The 20,300-nt window shown below is 46.8% G+C and overlaps 1 protein-coding gene and 2 non-coding genes across 3 annotated transcripts in view; all 3 read right to left on the minus strand.

Annotated features, from left to right (window-relative positions):
• LOC148143614 (uncharacterized) overlaps positions 1-20,300 on the minus strand; it is a 73,572-nt gene that overhangs the window by 11,880 nt on the left and 41,392 nt on the right. The gene's annotated exons all lie outside the window — the stretch shown is intronic.
• On the minus strand, positions 16,138-16,211 carry trnan-guu (transfer RNA asparagine (anticodon GUU)). Its single transcript has one exon. It is a non-coding gene; the product is annotated as a tRNA-Asn (tRNA).
• Positions 18,691-18,762, minus strand: trnae-uuc (transfer RNA glutamic acid (anticodon UUC)). The gene has a single exon. It is a non-coding gene; the product is annotated as a tRNA-Glu (tRNA).

The raw sequence follows: 20,300 nt of genomic DNA on the forward strand, positions 1-20,300 counted from the left end.
GAAGGCGTCCCCACTTCTGAACTCAATTCCTCTTGCTAATATACCACTTGCCTTGCTCACTACTTGCTGCACCTGTCTGACAACTTGCATTGACTGGATTAGAAGGACGCAGAGGCCCCTTTGTTCATCCACACATCATTGCTGATGAAAGGCTCGAGCCTGAAATGTCAATTCTCCTGTATTTGCCATTAAAAACAAGATCTGGACTAACTTTCCCAGAGTCTGTCCCCTCCCTGGATTCACTCCGTTTCCCTTCAGTTCCTGCAAGTCAACAGTTCAACCCCGGAACGGAAAAGGGGGTGAGGAAAAAGTGTGCTGTACTCACAGATGTTGGAGAGAGGAAGGAAGTTGCAGTTGGGGTGAAGCTCAATCTTCATTCAGAGAGAGAGGAGCAGCAGCAGCAACTTCAGAAGCACATGGTCCTACTTCCGCATCCAGACGATGGGTTTGCTGTGATTGGCAGGAGGACCAATCTACATCCGGTCCGTCCTTGCTTCTCATTGGTCCATCAAAACAAAGTCACAGAGTGTTTCCGCTTGTTGCGTGAGCATGCGTAATATTTTGCTGACACCTTGGAACATGCGCAATGCGTTGCTGACACCGAGAAGCATGCGCAGTATGGAGATGTTGGCGTTACTGACAGATTTTCAAAGTTAAAAATCACACAATGCCAGGTTATGGCCCACAGGTTTATTTGGAATCACTAGTTTTCGAAGCGCTGCTCCTTCTTCGGTTGGTTGTGGAGCAGAATCATAACACACAGTCTTCATAGCAACAGGATTGCAGTGTCATGGGATGGAATATTAAACAACTTTAGCTTACCTCTACCATTTTTTAAAATGACCATGTTAGTTTTGATTCCTTCACGTGGAAATCCCAGAACTTTTCAAAAGTTACGTTGTCAAGCTAGCTTTTAACAATACGTGTCATCTCAATCAGATAATGCATTGAAGGTGTTAAGTTAAAGTTTGTCTGTGTCCCAATGTTAGGTCAGACGGATTCTATTTCTATCGTTGTATTACAGAATCTTACGTGTATGAGTTTGTGAGCAAAATAAAATGCGATTCTGCAAGTACAAATTCAACCCACAAACTTTTATATGTGTGTGTGTGTGTGTGCAGGAGAAACCAAGTGATCATGTGTGTGTGAGAGAGTGTAATGGAGTATAAGTCTGCGAGAGGGTGTGTGTGAATGCGTGCGCGCGCGCGCGTGTGTGTGTATGAGAGAGAGAGAATGTATAGTGTAGCGTGACATGAACCCAAGGTCCCGGTTGAGGCCGTCTCAAAGGGTATTGAACTTGGCTATCAGCCTCTGCCCAGCCACTTTCCGTTGTTGCCTATCCTGAAGTCTACCTTGAAGGATAGTCATCCGAAGGTCCAAGGCTGAATGTCCCAGACCGCTGTACTGTTCCCCGACTGGGAGGGAACACTCCTGGCTGCTGATTGTTGTACAGTGTCCATTCATCTGTTGCTGTAGCCTCTGCTCGGTCTCACCAATATACCAAGACTCAGGGCATCATTGCCTGCAGCGTATGAGATAAACAATGTTGGCTGAGTCACATGAGTACCTGCTGCACTCATGGTGGGTGGTGTCCCCACGTGTAATGGTGGTAATCGTGTCAACATCATGATACGTCTTTCATCATCTGCCGTGACAGAGTTGTATCGTGTTGTCCTGAAGGCCAGGCAGTTTTCTGAGAACAATTATCTGTTTAAAGTTTGGCGGTTGTTTGAAGGCGGGAAGTGGAGGCGTGGGGAAGGTCTTGGTGAGGTGCTCATCCTCATCAATAATGTGTTGCAGTCTGTGAAGAACATGGCGTAGTGTTTCTGCTCCTGAGAAGTACTGGACAACAAAGGATACAGTTTTGGTTGCAGCTCGTGTCTGTCTCCCAAAGGAAGTCATTACAGTTTCTTGTTGTGACACATTGGAACTGGCAGTTGATGAGTTGAACATTGTACCCCGTTCTTATGAGAGCATGCTTGTATACTTCCAAGTGTCTGTCATGTTCCTCCTCACCTGAACAGATCCTATGTATGCGAAGGGCTTGTCCAGAGGGGGTGGATGTTTTAATATGTTACACGAGAGAAGTATAGCACTGTCAGGTTATCCATGGGTTTGCGGTACAGAGAAGTGCTGAGATATCCATCCTTGATAGAGCTGCATGTGTTCAAAAACGAGACAGATACTAAAGAGTGTGGTGAATGTGATAGTGGGATGAAACTTGTTAATATCACAGTATCGTTGTTTCAGTGACTCCTCACCATGGGTCCAGAGGAAGAAATGTCATCAATATATCTGATGTATAGTGTTGGTTGGAGGTCCTGTGCAGAAAAGAAGCCTTGTTCGAACCTCTGCGTGAAAATGTTGGCATACTGGGGTGCACATTTGGTCCCCATGGCTGTTCCATGTGTCTGGATGAAGAACTGGTTGCCAAAGGTGAAAATGTTGTGGTCAAGGATGAAGCGGATGAGTTGTAGGACAGTGCTCAGAGATTGGCAGTTGTTGGTATTGAGTACTGAGGCTGTTACCGTGATGCCATCATCATGAGGAATGCTGGTGTAGAGTACTGACATGTCCACGGATTCAACTAGTCTGTGGGTGTTGAGCTTCTGGAAGGATTGGATCAGAAGTCTTGATGAATGCTGTCAGTTCTCGTTTGTGCTCTTTGGTCAGATCAGCTGGTAGTTGCCTGTCGTGTTCCTGGTCAGTTGTTTGTGCACTTCCTTGCAGAAGTCCATTCTATTCCGAATTACTCAAAAACTGCATAAATCCATGTAAGATTCTGTAGCTCCCACTTTAGAAATAGAATCAGTCTGACCTAACATTGGGACACAGGCAGACTTTAATGTCTCACCTTCAATGCATTATCTGAGCTGAGATGACACCTATTGTTAAAAGCTATCTTGAGAATGTAAATTTTAAAAAGTTCTGGGATTTACAAATGAAGGACGCGAAACTAGCATGGTCATCCTAAAAGATGCAAGCTCACCTGCACACTTTAGCACAGCTGATCCACCCTAAAGTGCAGATCTTTGGACTGTGGGAGGAAGCCAGAACACCCAGAGATAACCAACACAGACACAAGGGGGAGAACATGCCAAACTTCACACAGACAGTCACCCAAGGGTGGAATCAAACCCAGACTCCTGGCGTTATTAAGCAGCATTGCAAACCACTGAGCCACCATCCCACCCAGTGCTTTGAGGTTCTGCTTTGTCTTTGCAGCTTTTAACTTCTCATGCGCCCTCAGCAGAGGCTGTCTCCTGCTGACATCGTTGGGCCACACCCATTGCACCACCCTTTCCCACTTCTCCAGCCCTGAACGCATCGGTTCCTGAATCCTGGCACCAGATTCTGATGCCATCTGTGCTCCTGCTGCCAACTGCAGAGAACGAAGGCAATCCCCATCACTATTCTGTCCCTTACCTCCTACTCCGTAACGTTGTTCTTACTCCCACCACCCCACAGTTAGCTCCTCCCCCCTGCAGCCCTCCCTCAGATCCCCTTTACCTGCCTGACCCGGGCTCACACCCTCCTGACCCTGTCCAATGAATCCATCGGAAGTCTCTCTACGGAGGGAAAGACCATCTCCCGGAATAAAAAAACATCTGATTAACTTTCCTCCTTGCCTTCCCAGTGTGTCTGCAGCCCGGCCTCCAGCTCCACCTCTGAGCCGAAGGTCCTCCAAGTTGTGTTTGCCCTGGATCACATCATCCAGAACCTTCCACCTTTTGCAAATCGAAAGACAAGTCTCACCCTGCCCTCTCCCGTGTCTATTGTGTAACTGCTCAATCATTTCTCGTGGCCGAGCAGAGACTGATAGCCAAGTTTGGAACCCATGAGGATGGCCTCCACCAGGACCTTCGGTTCATGTTACATTACAGGTGACCCCACTACACTGTACACATTCTGCCTCTCTGACTCTCACACACAGCCATACATTCTCACATACTAAGGCAGACACTCTCTAAGATATACGCGCTCTCTCCAATGCACACACATGTACCCACCCACACTCTCACCCACACACACATCCTCTCACAGACTTATAACTCTGCACACTCTCACTTTACCAAGCATGCACACACGAAAACACACACTCTCTCAGCCAGACTCACGCATATGCACACACTCACTCACTCTCATGCATTCACACATAGATAAGACCACGGGCTGAATTTGCATTTGCAGAATTATGTTAGTAGATACCTTCTATTTTGCTCAAAAAGTGCACAATCTGCAGACAGTCAATCCATGTAATATTTTATAAATTCCTACTTTGGAAACAGAATCAGTCTGACTCAAGACAGACTCGAACCTCACATCTTTCATGCATTGTCTGAGCTGAGATGGCACCTCTTTGTAAAACCTTAATTTATCTCGAGACTGTGACTTAAAAGAAGTTTTGGGATTTACAAACTAATGTACTGAAACCTGCAACCCATTCTAAAGATGAAACACTTAAAAACAGTCGAAGTTTGTTCAATATATCATTTTGCTACAAATTCTGTGTCTTATGATCCTGCTGTACAGTTACCTGACGAAGGAGCAACACTCCGAAAGCTAAATAAACCTGTTGGACTGTAACTGGATTTTAACTTTGTTTCCAGTGAAAACAGCCCACCCCTCCCATTGCTGCCAGTAAACTTTACAATGCTGAGGAAACAATGAACCATCAGTCCTGAAAAATGTACAATTCTAATAATACGAGCTACACATTGACTGCTCCTTCTGATATAAGACATTGGAAACCTCGCGCCGGAGATTGAAAGAAATTAGCAGTTTTAAAAGAAAAACCTGTTGGATCTCATAGCCTTCAACGTCTGAGTCCGACGGTAAGTTCAGGTAACTTTTGTTGGGACCCAACTTTGTTGCAGCTTCAGATCGTCCCAGCAAAAAGGTGCACAAAAAGTAGTTTTTTATTGAAACACACATACACACACACACTCTCTCTCCTGCATCCCACTTTCTTCTCTATTGGTCAGCTGAGTTGTCTCTTTGTAATTCGAACCTTGGTGCAGTCTTAGCCTGGAGGAAGTATTGCTTCACTCAGCAATTGTAACCCATAGCCTGTATGCAAGTAAGATTCCCCCCGCGCATTTGCAGATGGACTGTCAAGAATCAACCACACTGCTGTGGTCTAGAGTCACATATAGGCCAGACCAGGGAAAGGATGCAGCTGGGACGACTGAGCGAATCCTTTCCCACAATGGCAGGTTCCTCCCCAAAAGCATGAGTGAATCAGATTGGGGTGTTTGTTCCCCGAAAATGGTTTCATAATGAGATTCTGAACTCCAGGTTTCTGACTGAACTCCAAATCCGCCATCTGCTATGGTGAGATTCAAACCCGGGAGTCCCCAGAACTGGGTTATTAATGCAGTCGATAATGGCACTCGGCCGAAGCTCCTTCAATCCCCCTGTGATAGGAGGTTAACTCACTGATGTCTCTGCAGGTGGGAGGAGCGGGTGAAGCCCTTCCCGCACAGAGAGCAAGTGAACGGTCTCTTTGATCCTCCAAGCTGAGTAAATGGTGTGAAGTCCTGTACTTTTCACAGTCACCGCACTGAATCTCCCTCATTCGGGTGTATCAGTATTCTTCCTGCCACACCAGTGTCCAAGCAGACAGAAGCACACATTTCTTCTCGACTGGAATGGCTGCTGATATTCAAGTCCCAATGAATCAAATAACTCTGTCAGAAGCTGATGTATCTTTTGGTTTCAGATTTCTTTCCCCATGTCTTCCTGCAAATAAAACCATGAAATAAGTCACGGTCAGTACAGTCAAATGAACATAACATCGGTGACAATTCCTGAGATTGCCAGATACCTGCTGATCATATATTATCCATGACACAGAAACCTGAAAACCCTCATTCAGCCAGATAGCATTAAGTATATAAAGAGGAAAACTTCATTTAGGTGACAATGACCTGGAACAACCTTCCTACAAAGGTGCTGGAAATGGAGCTGAATGAAGGATATGAAAATGAAATGTCAAGGCTGCTTCAGGAAAGAAAGCCAATAAAGTTGCTGAAAGACGTCCTGCTGACCTGTTAAAATAAAAATGAATACAAGAAATACGGGATGTAATTCCATTACTATATTAGAAGGTGAAAAATCACAGCCATTCAGCTTGTACAACAGCGAATATCAGATATACACCATATGAAGCAATCATAAAATCCCTGCAGTGCAGAAAGAGGCCATTTGGCCCATCGAACCTGCTCCGCCATTCTTTAAGATCATGGCTGATCTATCCATCATCTCAGCTCCACTTACCTGCATTATCCTGACTACCCTAAATTCACCTACAATCCAAAATCCCATCGAACTGTGTCTTGAATATGCCTGCGTCTATTGCTTCCTTGGGCAAAGAATTCCATAGATTCACCACTCTCCAGGAGACGTAGTCCCTCCGCCTCTGCCTTAAATCTATCCCTATAGTCTTGTTACCTAGTCTAACCCACCAGCAGAAACGACGAGATAGGGTGGGTCTGGGTGGCAAGTTGTTCGATGGGTCAATGTGGACTTGATGGGTTGAATGGCCTCCTTCCACACTGTAGGGCTTCTATGATTTACTGCAGTTGTGTTTGCCCAGAACCACAGCTCCCAGAACCTCCCAACTTCTGCAAATTGAAAGACAAGTCCCACCCTGCCCTCTCATATGTGTGTTATCTAACTGCTTCATCGCTTCCAGTGAATACAGCCCACACCTCCCACTGCTGCCAGTAACCTTTACAATGTTGATGCAACAAGCAATACCTGCAATACTGAAAACCGTAAGGCTTCTGATGATACCAGTTACTGATTCACTGCTCCTTCTGATGCACAGCATTGGAAGTACATTTTTGGGGGCTGAAAGAAATGAGCAGTTTAAAACAAAAACCCACCCAACCCTTCACTAGGATTCCTGTTCAGGATGCTTTACTTAAAACACTTCAACCCCACATTGCAACAAGTTCCACATTCCATCAAAATCCTGGATGTCCTCACTTACTCAGTTGCTGTCTCTCAAATGAAAGATTTCATTGTAGCTTCTGCTCCCAGTAAGGACAAAATATCTTTGAAAGCTGCTCTGAAATTCCAGTCTTCACAACAATACTTCTGCTTTCCTTCAGTCCAAATTGTCTGTGCTGACCAGATATCCCAAATTAACATAGTCACATTTGTCAGCACTTAGCCTATATCCCTCTCAATTCACCCTGTTACCAGATGCCATTTAAAATGCTGTAATTATACCAGCCTCCACCACTTCCTCTGGCAGCTCAGTCCATGCTTGCATCACTCTCTGTGTGAGAAAGTTGTCCATAAGGTTCCTTTTAAATCTTTCCCCTCTCACCTCAAATCTATGCCCTCTAGCTTTGGACTTCCCTACTATGTGGAAATGATTTTGGCTATTCACCCTATCCATGCTCCATATGAACGTCTGTGAAGTCACCCCTCAGCCTCCAATGCTCCAGGGAAAACAGCCCCGGCCTATTCAGCCTCTCCCTGTAACTCAAACCCTCCAACTCTGGCAATAGCCTTGTAAATCTTTGCCAAACCCTTTCAAAGGTTCACAACACTTTTCCTGTAGCAGGGTAACCAGAACTGAACGCAGTATTCCAAAAGTGGCCTAATCAATGTCCAGTACGGGGGCAACATGACCTCCCAACATCTGTACTGAAATGCACTGACCTGTAAAGGAAAGCATATCAAACACCTCCTTCACGATCCTGTCTACCTACGACTCCACTTTCAAGAAACTATGAACCGGCACTCCAAGGTATCTTTGGTCAACAACACTCCCCATTCACTTTGCAGATCCTTCCCTGATCTGCCTTTCCAAAATCAAAATTTCAAAATGGGGTTGAGAAACGTATCAGTTGTGATTGAATGGTGGAGTAGACCTGATGGGCTGAATGACCGAATTTCTGCACCTATGTCATATGGTCGCTTGCTGTCCTGGACACAGAGTATGAGAATTGGGAGCAGGAATAGGTCATTTGGTCTTTCCAGTCGGCACCAGCATTGAACAGTTCATAACTGGATATAAATATACCGGCATCTCGGTGGTCAGGGTGGGATTTTTTTCACTGCAGCATCGGAGGTTGAGAGATGACCTTAGAGAGGATTATAAAATCTTCAGGGGTATCAAAGATGGGAACAGCAGGTATTCTTTCCCTGGGATGGGTGTTTCAAGGTTAGGGAGCAAACTTTGAAGATGAGAGGAGAAATATTTTAAAAAGACATGAGGGGCACCTTTTTATTTTAAGACAGAGAATGGTTCTCATGTGGTATCAATGTCCAGAGGAGGTGGTGGATGCAGGTGCAGTTACAGTGTTTAAAAGACATTGGATAAGTACATAGATTCATAGAGATGTACAGCATGGAAACAGACCCTTCGGTCCAACCCATCCATGCAGACTAGATATCCCAACCCAATCTAATCCCACCTGCCAGCACCCGGCCCATATCCCTCCAAACCCTTCCTATTCATATACCCATCCAAATGCCTCTTAAATGTTGCAATTGTAATAGGAAAGGTTCAGAGAGTCTGGGCCAAACACTGGCAGGTGGGACTAGTTTAGTTTCGAAACACAGTCAGCATGGATTAGTTGGACTTAATGGTTTGCTTCTGTGCGGTATGACTCTGTAACTGTTCTATCCTGGTCTTAAAACCATTTTCTGACCTCCCCCCAATACCCATCAATTCTTTGTTCTTCAAAGTCAAATGAACTCAGCCTTGAATACATTCAATGACTGACCTAACTGCAGGAAGACATCCCCACTTCTGAACTCAATTCCTCTTGCTAATATACCACTTGCCTTGTTGATTGCTTGCTGCTCCTGTCTGATAACTGGCATCGACTGGTGTAGAAGGACGCTGAGGCCCCTTTGTCCATCCACACATCATTCCTGATGAATGGTTCGTGCCCAAAACATTGACTCTCCTCCTCCTCAGTTGCTGCCTAACCTGCTGTGGTTTTCCAGTGCCACACTTTTCAACTCTGATCTCCATCATCTCACTTTCATCACATCTCAACATATCACCATTTAAACAATGCGCCTCCACTCTGCGCTTTTTTTTAACATCAAAGGCTATAGATTGTGTCACTGCATTTGCCATGTGTTTGTAAATTGAGACAGACCTGGATCAACTTTTCCGGAGTCTGTCCCCTCCCTCGATTCACTCTTTCCTTTCAGTTGCTGCAAGTTAACAATTGAACCCCAGAATGAAACAAAAAATGGAAAAAGTGGTGAGAAACAGACTGTTGTACTCACAAACGTTAGACAGAGGAAGGAAGTTACAATCTGGGGTGAAGTTCACAGAGAAAGGTGCAGCAGCAGCTTCAGAGCTCACGGTCCAACCGCCATATTTCGACAATGGCCGGCTCTGATTGGCTGGAGGACCAGTCTCCTTCCGGTCCTCCAAGGTTATCCATTGGTCCATGGAAAGGAGCTGACGCGCAGTTTCTGCGGGCACCAAGGAATATGCGCAGTGCTTTGCTGACACTGGCGGTCATGCGCAGTGCTTGCTGACACCGCGGAGCATGCTCAGTGTGCAGGAATTTATTACAAATTTTAAAGTCAAAAATCACAAAACACCTGGTTATAGTCCAACAGACTTATTTGGAAGCACTAGCTTTCACAGCGCTGCTCCTCCATCAAGTGGTTGTGGAGTATAAGATCGTAAGACACAGAATATATGATCTTATACTCCACAACCGCCTGATGAAGGAGCGGCGCTCCGAAAGCTAGTGCTTCCAAACAAGCCGATTGGACTGTATCCAGGTGTTGTCTGATTTTTAACTTCGTACACCCCAGTCCAACACGGGCACCTCCACAAATTTTAAGTGTCCAAATGCGAATACGAGAGAAAAATACCAAAGCAATTTTTTGTCGAAATGTTTTTTTTCCCTGTGCCTCGACATGTTACTCCTTTGGCATTTTGTCTTTTTCCCAGGGGAGAGGTATTCCAAAACTAGAGGGTATAGGTTTAGGGTGAGGGGAAAAGATTTTAAAAGATTTAAAAGACTCGGAATATAACATTCACCCCTTACAGGGCGAAAGTGAGGACTGCAGATGCTGGAAATTAGGGTCGAGAGTGTGGTGCTGGAAAAGCACAGCAGGTCAGGCAGCATCTGAGGAGCAGGAGAATCGACGTTTCGGGCAAAACCCTTCATCAGGAAATAGCCATGGGGAACTGCAGGGCTGTAGCGTAATCGAGTGTGTCTGGGTGGGATGCTGTTGGGAAGGTCGGTGTGAATGGCCTGCAGGGATGATATGCCTTAGCCATGCGTATATTGAGAAATGGTTACCCCAAATCTGCTGTGGGACGAGTGGGTTCCAGTTCGTGGGACACTGACACCAGTCCTGGGGAAGGTGGGATTTGTGCTGTCTCTCGCTTCCCATTCTGCCCCTTGTCCATTTTCTCCCCACCCACTGCCCCCGCCCTTTCTCCCCTCTTCACACTGCACCCCGATTCTTTCCCCAACCCTCTGAACCCCAGTCATTTTCTACTCCCCAACCTCTGTCCCCTTTCCATTTCTCTCCCTTCTCCACCACCACCAGTGTCCCCGCCCGTTCTTTCTCGTGCCTCAGCCGTCTTTGATCTAGTGGCCGAGCAGAGGTTAATAGCCAAGTTTAGAACACATGAGGATGGCCTCAGCCGAGACCCTGGGTTCATGGCACACTACAGGAGACCCAGCTACACAATACACTCTCTCACACACAAGCACACTCTCTTACATACTCACACGCTCGTGCAGACCTTCTCTGATAGACATGCTCTCTCTCAGACACACAGTAATACATCCCCACACTCAAACCTACGCACACACCATCTCACATGCTTATACTCCATCACACACACACACACAAACACACACAGTACCCAGCATGCACATGCACACGCACACAACACGCTCTCTCTCATGCATGCGCTCACATATCGAAGTCTTTGGGGTGAATCTGCGTTTGCAGGATTATATATTTGGAAATAGAACCAGTCTCACTCAAGATTAGGATACAGATAGACCCTACCCTCACAGCTTTCATGCATTGTCTTACCTGAGATGTCACCTCCTTTTATCGAACCTAAAGTTACCTGGAGAATGTGACTTTTAAAAAGTTCTGGGATTTACAGATTAATGAACCGAAATCTACAACCCGTTTTAAAAGATGAAAGACTCAACAGCAATCTAGGTTTCTTCAATATAACATTTATGTTACATGACACTATAATCTTTTCTTATATATTTTGTGTCTTATGATGCTCCTCCACAACTGGCAGAAGAGAGCACCGATCCAAAGGGATGCTGCTTGAGGTGACAACAATAGTAGAGGATGGTTTCGATCCATCCACCTTTGGGTTATGGGCCCAGCACGCTCCCGCTGCGCCACTCTGCTGCCGCCCGCACCGTCCCTTCCACAGAACACTTCAGGTTTCCGTCTGGCACGCGGCAGGCACGTTCGAGCCTGATGTCAAAGACCTCCACTGCTGTCGTGTAATATGCTGTTTCGCGGACGTATGGAGGCTGTGTCAATATAAACTTATTTCTAAATTCCCACATTCTGTTGGTCGAACTGTGATTTCACACTGAATCACAACATGTGTCACAGCGCAGACGGAGGCCATGCGGCCCACCTTCGCTCTGCTGGTTCTACACTTAAGTAAACGTGTGTCTCTATTCGTTTCATTCTCTCGCCTTCTCAGCGTAAATCTGCACATCTGAACGTGACCACCGAATTCCCTTTCGTGCCCATTGAATCTTCCTCTTTGTCAATGACAGACAGGGACTTACTGCCCCTAACCACTCCCTGTACGAAAACGTTCTTCCTAATGTCACTTTTACTTCTTTTCCTCGTGACTTTAAAATTCTGCCGAATCGTTGTGGATCCTTTCAGGTGTGGGAGCATTTTCACAACATTATTTCCTGTTTCTAGATTCCTCATGACTTGGAAAAGTTCGGTTCTCCGAGGAGAGCTGTCCCAATTTTCCAATCTCCCTTGATTGTTGACATTCCTCAAACACCGCACCACTCACGTCAACCTGTTGAACACTATCTCCAACTATTTCACTTCCCTGTTTTCTGCCTCATTCGTACTCCAGACAGCCCAACCTCGTTTCACGAAGGATGTTATTTTAGAAACTTAATCAGGCAGTTTTGCACAAGTCAAGTTAAAAAACGCGGGCTCGTTCGGGATTTGAACCCGGGACCTTTCGCAACTCGGTACTGTAAAGGATTCTAAGCGAGAATCATACGCCTAGACCAACGAGCCAGAGAGCCAGCACACAGCGAACGCCCCACACCGCTTGCGCGACCTGAGACTTGCTCAGTATGAAATACATTTGAGATTGCTCTGAGAATTGCAAGCGGCAAAGAGTTTCCCGAACAGCTGCTTCTCATTCAGTCTCCCCTGCTGCTGTTTGTCCCGTCCCCGGGAACCGGGCTCTCTCCACTGGCAGATAATTCAACCATTTTGCTTCGAAACTTTTCTCTGACACCCGAGTGGCCAGTGACAAGCATTGCCCTCCTCAACATAGGATACAGAGAACAGGAGAAGACCACGCAAACCTCCACGAGTGTATCAACTCGACTGTGTGCATTGGGCCAGTATATCACTGGGAAATATTTATGTCCAAGCTTTTTTCGGAAGCAGATGAGAAGGCGAGGTGCAGAACAGAGCGCTGTTATACCGGAAAGCTGCTAAAGACAACATTGAGTGAATAGGAGAGAATGCTTTCTCAGCTGGGTTATGGTCCCAACACGCACCCGTTGTGCCAGGGGTTCCACCTCGGTTCCACTCTTCCTTCACTCGCAACACCCCACACCCACCTCCCATAGTGCCAAGGCACTTTCCCCTGCAACCGTTGAATGTGTAACACCTGCCCATTTACCTGCTCCCTCCTGAATATCCAAGGGCTCTAACATACCTGCCAGGTGAAGCAGCACTTTTGCCACAACCTAGTCCACTGTATTCGCTGCTCACAGTGTCGTTTCCCCAATGTAGCATGAAGCATAAACTGGGTGACTGCTTCGCAGAACATCCCGGTTCTGCCCGCGGAAAAAAGGCCCTGACCTTGCGGTTGCCTGCCACTTTAACACATCACCCTGTTCCCTGGCCAACATCTCTGTCTCAGGCTTGCAGCAGTGTTCTCGCTCCAGATGAAAGAACAACACCTCATTTTCCACTTGGAGACCTTACAGCCCTCCGGTCTTCAATATCGAGTTCCATAACTTTAGGACCTGAACTCCCCCATGTCCTTGACCCCTACCACACAAACGACTCCTTGTTATCACCTCGTCTGCTATGACACACTACGTATTGTTAGCCGCTAACAGTCTCCATTAACAGTTATTCGCCCTCTCACGCGGATCGTTATTCACTCCTACGTCCTTCCTATTGTTCTCTCTCTGAGCTGGCGGCAAACACAGCAATGTACATCGGAGACTCTGAGCCAGCTGAAACTTGCTCAGTGTGAAGTACATTCCACATTGCTCCAAGAATTGCAAGCAGCAAAGCGTTTCCAGAACATCTGCTTGTCATTCTGTCCCCGGGGCGCTGATATTTGTCTCATCCCCAGGAACTGGACTACCTCCACTGGTGGATAATTAAACCATTTTATTTCTACTGGCACGTTGTTCTGCGGGGTGGGACGGGGTGTAGGGTGGGGTGCGGGTAGAGTCCATTCGCTCTTCTGCTCTCTCTCTCTCTCTCTGAAACCCTTGGGGTGAGAGGTGTCAGTTACATTAATGCGGGGAACATGAACAACTTTGATTGTGAACTTTCTCCAAGGGTCTGTTATCGGAGAGATAGAAAGATGCTGTGCTGGCAGGACAGAAAGAAATGGACACCGAGGACTCTTCGCCCAGGTAAATTCACATTGTTGTGCAGCCTTCTTGGTGTTCAGAAATCGTCTTCACGCAGCAATCTTAGGGAAAGTCTATTGCAAAGTGGGCATCGCTTTCTTTGCTGCGACCGCGCAGCAGTTAACATCTGAGCCCCAAGTGTCCCAGATGAAGAGAATCCGAGTGAAACCTTCACTCACTGAGAGTCATCCCCACGGCTCTGAGCTGAGGGACTGCAGGCAGTCCAACACGGAAGGGACGGTTAAAAATGAATCAGTTTTGCTCCCTCAGCCTCTCTGTCCCAGAGACAGGCAGTGGGACGGCATAAACACGTAGCATCATTCTCGCGCAGACAGAAGCCGTTCAGCCCATCGAGTCCACGGCGACTGTCTGTCACTTGTCTCTCTCTCTGAGGTTATTCACAATCGGTGGTATCCGTCCTAATATTCGGGGACTATGTCTGAGTCGTGATGCGGTTTCTGACATGCTTGTCATTCTCGTCTGGACCAGGGTGGCGAATTACTGCAAGGAATGGACGAAACCACAAGGCATGTGTTTCAACTTTACCAGCTGATTGGCATCGCAGAGAACTGGGTTTGCGATTCGGTTCAGAGGAAACAGACGAAGTAAAGACTACCACTGAGACCTCTAAAATCTTGCCACACGAGTTGAGTGGATTTGGCGAGTGCATCGATATGCTACATTTGGACACTCGGTAAGGAGACGCAAAGGCAGGCAGCTTGCAGAAGAGAGCACCGATCTTAAGAAAAGCAGCTCGAGGTGACATTGAACAATAGCAGAGGATGGTTTCGATCCATCGACCTCTGGGTTATGGGCCCAGCACGCTCCCGTTGCGCCACTCTGCTGCCGTACGCAGCGTCTCTTCCACAGAACACTTCAGGTTTCCGTCTGGCACGCGGCAGGCACGTTCGAGCCTGATGTCAAAGACCTCCACTGCTGTCGTGTAATATGCTGTTTCGCAGACGTATGGAGGCTGTGTAAATATAAACTTAGTTCTAAATTCCCACATTCTGTTGGTCGAACTGTGATTTCACACTGAATCACAACATGTGTCACAGCGCAGACGGAGGCCATGCGGCCCACTTTCGCTCTGCTGGTTCTACACTTAAGTCAACGTGTGTCTCTATTCGTTTCATTCTCTCGCCTTCTCAGCGTAAGTCTGCACATCTGAACGTGACCACCGAATTCCCTTTTGTCTCCATTGAATCTTCCTCTTTGTCAGTGTCAGACAGGGACTTACTGACCCTAACCACTCCCTGTACGAAAACGTTCTTCCAAATGTCACTTTTACTTCTTTTCATTGTGACTTTAAAATACTGCCGAATTTTTGAGGTAGAGGTAAACAGCCAAAGATAATCACCGTCACTGCTTTCCTTCCTTCGACTCAACTTTGTGAAACAGTATCTTTCACTGACAAATAAAACACCTTTGTCCTCAGGTGCCTGCTCCATTTCGACCACGACTTCACGCCCCTCACTGTTCTCGTCTCACTTCCAAACACTTGGCTCATATCCTCAAAAACAGCTCTGTGGGTATCTGCTTGTTCCACCCTGACAGGCAGTGGGTTGCAGATTCCCGATCAGTCCCAATGTGATTGAAATATTTCAACCCCCCCCCCCCCCCCCCCCCCCCCCCCGCCACTGATTTGCATCTTTTAAAAAGCCGTGGAGCAATCTCCCTTTCTTTTTGACGACAGTTCTCAACTGTAGTCGGCAGGGTTCACACCTGCGTGGGGAAACCGCAATGGATTTCATATCCATCGCATTCACCACTCGGCCCACCAATACAGAACCACACTGACAGCTTCACTTCCCAGGTCTCTCTGCCTGTGGAGCTGAGAAAGAGTAAATCATTGCAGAGTTTGTTTGAATCCAATCACTTCACAGGTTTCGAAAGGGTTAAATATCTGCAAATGGCGAGTCTGGGTGTTTCATCCCGAAAGATGAAATGGACGTTCAGTTAAAAACAAAACCAGAAATTGCAGGAGCAACTCAGCAGGTCAGGCAGCATCTGTAGAAAGAGAATCAGAGACAACATTTCAGGACTTTTTTTCCCCTCATCCAGGTACAGCCAAACCTACTGAGTTGCTCTAGCACTTTCGCCTTCTGTCTCGGACTCTCAGCATCCGCACTCCTTTCCGTTAGAACTTCAATCAATTCAGAAACCCCTTTGTGCTTCCTCAGTGGAAAAGATTTCCGTTTGGGAAATATTTTCCTGACACCATTAAAAACGCGCATCTTGGCAGACAAGAAAGCTGTAGGAGCGAGAACAACAAACGCCCCGTCCCTGGGTGGTCTCGAACCACCAACCTTCCGGTTAACAGCCGAACGCGCTGACCAATTGCGCCACAGAGACAGGCCCGGGCATTGCTCGCACAGTCTCGTTGAGGAAGCATCTATTCAATTCATAATTCAACCTGCCCCGCCCAGAATTACCATTGTCTTCTATCAGTTCAAACACAGCGAATACTGCAGAAAGCCAACGGGTCGAGCAGCATCTGTGGAAAGGTAAACAGAGCCGACGTTTTGAGTGTGTTACGGTTTTTGTTCAGAACTCAGTGTTTTGCCTCTTCCCAAAGTTGGTCCAGGTCTGTGTCTCAATTGGCAAACACATGGCAAGTGAAGGTCCGCAATGTGAAGTTATAGCCTTGGCTGTTTAATAAAAAAGCAGTGCATTGTTTAAATGGTGATATATTGGAATGTGGAGAAAGTGAGGACTCGCGGTGAAAGTCGAAAAATGTGGCACTGGAAAAGCACAACAGGTCAGGCAGCATCTGAGAAGCAGGACAGTGAACGTTTCGGGCACAAGCCCTTCATCAGGAATGATGTATGGATGTATAAAGGGGTCTCAGAGTCCCTCCACACCAGTCAATGCCAGTTGTCGGGCAGATGCAGCAGGCAATGAGCGAGGCAAGTGGTATATTACGAAGAGGAATTCAGTTCAGAAGTGGGGTATTTGAACATATTCAAGGCTAAATTCATCTGAGTTTTGAACAACAAAGAAGTGGATGGTTATGGGGTGGAGGTAAGAAAATGGTTTTAAGACCAGTACAGGTCAGTCACAGAGTCAGACAGCACTGAACAGACCCTTCATCCAACTCGTCCATGCTGAGTATGTTCTCAAACTAAACTCGTCCCACCTACCAGTGTTTGGCCCATAAACCTTTGAAACTTTCATATTCATGTACTTATCTAAATGTCTTTTAAACGTTGTAACTGTACGTGTATAAAATCATGAGGGGTATGGATAGGATAAATAGACAAAGTATTTTCCCTGGGGTGGGGGAGTCCAGCACGAGAAGGCATGGGTTTATCGTTGGAGGGGAAAGATACAAAAGAGATCTAAGGGGCAACGCTTTCACGCAGAGGATGGTACGTTTATTGAATGAACTGCCAGAGGAAGTGGTGAAGTCTAGTACGATTGCAACATTTAAAAGGCATTTGGTTAGGTATACGAATAGGAAGGGTTTGGAGGGATATGGGGACGTGTGCTGTCAGGTGGGACTAGATTGGATTGGGATAGTTGGTCGGCATGGACAGGTTGGACCAAACAGTCTGTTTCTGTGCTGTACATCTCTATGACTCTATGACTTCTTCTGGACATTCATTCTGCACTCAGACCACTCTCTTAAAAAACGATCCTTGTCCTGTCTTTGTAAAATCTTTCTCTACTCACCTCAAAATATTTGCTCCCTGATCCTGAAACGCCCAGCTGAGGGAAAGGACACCTGCTGTTCACCTCATCCGTATCCCTCATGATTTTATAATCCTCTATATGCAGTGTGTAGTGGTTCATTGAAATAATGTCCTGATGCAGCGTCGTTTGTGGGTGTTGGGATGATTGCTTCTTTGGTTAAGCACTTGGTTTGCGTGTGTTGTTTTTCTGTCGACGCTAGTTTGAAGTTCCCCATTGACTGTTCGCTCTCCTGTGATATCTCGGAATGGCACTTTGTTGTTGTTCTCCTCCTCTTCAAACCAGGAGCCCACCCCCCGCCCCACCCTCCCCTCAGGCCATAGTCTCACTACTTGGAACACTAATATACAGACTAGTCAAAGGCCTCCACTGAAGACTAAAACACCAAGTCGAAGATTCACGCCACTCCATTTACTCCATCCAAGAATTCCTGAACACCAAAGACACAAAGTTAGAAGATGATGGAATAATGATGTCCTTTGACATAACAGCCCTGTTCACATCCATTAACATCAACGTGGTCAAAGAAAACTGGAGACACTACTCGAAGAACCAAAGACACAAACACAGCACCAACTTCATCAGCAAAGTTAGCACTATCCAGCTCGTGGAACTGTGCCTTAACCACCCACTTCATATTCAGTAACAAACCCTACAAACAAATCAACGAAACACCCATGAAACCACCAGTATCAGGATTCCCAGCAGAAGCAATAATTCAGAGTCTCAAGCCAACAGCCCTTCCAACGATCCAACCCAAACTTTGTGTCTGCCACAGTGATGACACTTTTGTCATCAAAAAATGAAGCAAATTAGAGGAAAACTACAACACATCAACAATATCCTTACTGGCATAAAATTCACAAAAGAGGAGAACAACAACAAAGTGCCAATTCTAGATGTCACAGTAGAGCGAACAGTCAATGGTAAATTCAAAACAGCGTCTACAGGAAAACAACACACACGAACCAAGTACTGAGCTACAGAAGCAATGATCCCGACACATACAAACAAGCCTGAATCAGGACACGATTTCAACGTGGCACGACACACTACAGTAGCCAGTAACGACGAAGACCAATAAGTAACTGTACAGCGCATTTAAGGAGAATGGGTAGGCAAAGGATCCACTGAAAAACACTTCCCTGACCGGGAATCGAACCCAGGCCGCAGCGGTGAAAGCGCCAAATCCTAACCACTAGACTACCAGGGAGACAGCATCGCCAGCTCACAGCCCTATTGTAAATTGCTTCCCTGCCCGGAAATCGAACCCAGGCCACGATCGTGAGAAGGCTTCCACCAACATCATTGCTTGTATCCATTGCTCCCGATGCGGTCTCCTCTACATTGGGGAGACTGGAGACTCCTCGCAGAGTCAAGTCACAGCGCTTGAGGGAACATCTCCAGGACACCCGCAGCAATCAACCCCATCACCCTCTCAACTCCTCCTCCCACTCTGCCGAGGACATGCAGGTTCTGGGCTTCCTCCATCGCCCCTCACTCCCCACCCGATGCCTGAAGGAAGAACGCCCCATCTTTCGCCTCGGATAAATTCAACCCCAGGACATCAATGTGGACTTCACCAGTTCCCTCATTTCCCCTCCCCCCACCTTACCTCAGTTCCAACCTTCCAGCTCAGCGCTGTCCTCATGACCTGTCCTACCTGCCAATCTCCCTTCTCAACTGTTCGCTCCACCTCCTCTCTGATCTGTCACCTCCATCCCCACCCCCATTCACCTATGGTACTCTTTGCTACCTTCGGCCCAGCACCCCCCAATTTATCTCGCCAACCATGGAAGCGTCCTGCCTCTATTCCTAATTAAGGGCTTTTGCCCGAAATGTCGATTTTCCTGCTCCTCGGAAGCTGTCTGACCTGCTGTGCTTTTCCAGCACCATTCTGACCTAAACTCTGGTTTCCAGCATCTGCAGTCCCCACTTTTGCCTACCCAATAAACCCAGTGTGACGATTTCACATCAATAAACTGACACTAGCAGACACAACGTCTGCAGAAACCCTAGCCACATTACTTTACATTAAAGACATCTGTGAAATGATTTCCAGACAACTCAACCCTCTCAGCATTAAACAACGGCTAGTGAACCTTAAATACCCTATACAAACAACCCGCAAACGAATGTTATTAACAAAATGCCATACAAGGAAATATATGCATGAACTCTGCCGCACAGTTCTCTGTGGCAAGAAATGCTGGGATGAGATAAGGAAGATTTTTTCAGCCAAAACGAATCGGCACTAACTGGACAGCCATTTAAAATCAACGCTGTCAGGCCAGGATGGAAGACCGGAAGGGATAATCAGTTTTCTTATTTCCTGAAGATTTACAAAGCTGAGACTGGGTTTTGGCGTTTCTTCCCTTTCCACTCCCAGGAGCCGCAGTAGTTGGGGCGGTGAGTTGGGGAAAGTGAAATGTGCCCGTGAGCAGCGTGTGGGGCTATTTCAGCTTCCCCTCCTCTGACAGCACTGTGACGTGACTCTGATGTTCTCAGGGACACTTACTGACGGGAGACAGTGAAAAGATTCCCATTCCCGCAGATCAGGAATTCAAACCGTATGCCGGCTTCAGGACAATGAGAAAGATTAATTGGGGTGTGTGAAGAAGCTGTGAGCTGCATTTCAAACAGGTAGGTGGAGTCAGATGCGTCATCCTTTGCGCCCCCGGACCTGACGCCACCATGCTGCAGAGATCTGACGTTAATACGGACATGCGCAGCAATGGGAACATTGACAAG

Source organism: Chiloscyllium plagiosum, unplaced genomic scaffold (genome assembly GCF_037043375.1).
Source record: "Chiloscyllium plagiosum isolate Xiang-an unplaced genomic scaffold, Cpla_swu_hap1 HiC_scaffold_27, whole genome shotgun sequence".
NCBI lineage: Eukaryota > Metazoa > Chordata > Chondrichthyes > Orectolobiformes > Hemiscylliidae > Chiloscyllium > Chiloscyllium plagiosum.